Here is a 1,212-nt window from a genome sequence, read left to right on the forward strand (position 1 = left end):
CTTGAGGACAGCGAGGCTGGCCCCGGGACCGGCTCCCTGAGGACAGCGAGGCTGTTTCTAGTAGCAGGTGGTTTATTTTGTGTTTTCCCCCTGGCTCCACACCCCGTTCTTAGAGACACGGCTGTTGCAGGGCGACCAGCTGGGGCAGGGGAAGAGTGGAGGGCACCTGGTAGAAGTGGCTGTGGACTCTCTTAGGAACCATAACCGTGTCACCGACGTAGACGAAGATGTTGTTGGTCTGCACTCTTCTCGTGTTGGTCTGGGGCATGCAGTTGCTTTGGGCTTGTGTGGTCCACAGCCTCAAGCTCCGTGGTCCCTGAGCCTGAAATCCCATCCGGTGCTGTGTCACCTTGGGCCAGCTGTCTCCTGAGGGGAAGGGAACAGGGAACAGCCCTCCCCACATGGCCTCCCCAGCACCACGCACCCCCAGGACCTCCAGTGTGGACCCTACTGGGGGCTCCTCTCTCCTGGGGGGACCTTGTCCCGACAAGAGGACTCCATGGGCTGCAGGAGGTGTCGAGCTATTTTCTCTCCTGGAACTGGGTTGCTGGCAGCTCCCAGATGCAGGAGGAAAGGCTCAGAAGTGCCTTCATAATAAGGAGTTGTCGACGTGAACTTTGGACAGCAAACACTGCTTACATTTCCTTTTCCGTTTTGATGCGTTAATGGTGTGCGGCAACACCGTGACACACGGGGATGAAGGTGATGGCTGACCGCCCCGCAAGGGGGCCATGCACCTGTTTGATAATAAGAAGGCATGCATCCCTTACTGCAAATAAAAACTTTTAATGGTTTTCTGCCAGAAAGACCCTGTCCTTTATGTAGGACACATAAGGGATCATTTGGCAAGGGATTGGGGATTTGGGGTTAAACTAAAAACAAATTAATTTCATTTTCTAGCACTCTGAACCCATTTGAGTTAATTATTCATTGAGAATTTGAATAGCACACACTGTTCTGATTCCCCCAATTTCCCTCTAATGAACGGCATTTGCTGTAACATGACAAAACCCTGAGTCTTAGAATTACTGGGTAATGTGGAAAAAGTCAAAGTTGGTTCTCTGTTGTTTTGCTTTAAGGAAATTACATTATTTTGCAGCCACTTAGTTTTCTCCTTTCCAATCAGAAAAATTGCTTTCTTACTACCTGAAAATTCGTGAAGGTCAAGGGGACACAGGCTGCAGTGCATTAAAAGCCACCATCAAATGTGGA

At 50.2% G+C, this 1,212-nt stretch overlaps 1 pseudogene; it reads right to left on the bottom strand.

Moving 5' to 3' along the window:
- Positions 1-72: 72 nt before the first annotated feature.
- Positions 73-501, bottom strand: LOC105518373 (annotated as a pseudogene).
- Between the last annotated feature and the right edge of the window lie 711 nt (positions 502-1,212).

The sequence above is a fragment of the Colobus angolensis genome, unplaced genomic scaffold (assembly GCF_000951035.1).
Source record: "Colobus angolensis palliatus isolate OR3802 unplaced genomic scaffold, Cang.pa_1.0 Scaffold318, whole genome shotgun sequence".
NCBI classification, from domain to species: Eukaryota; Metazoa; Chordata; class Mammalia; order Primates; family Cercopithecidae; genus Colobus; species Colobus angolensis.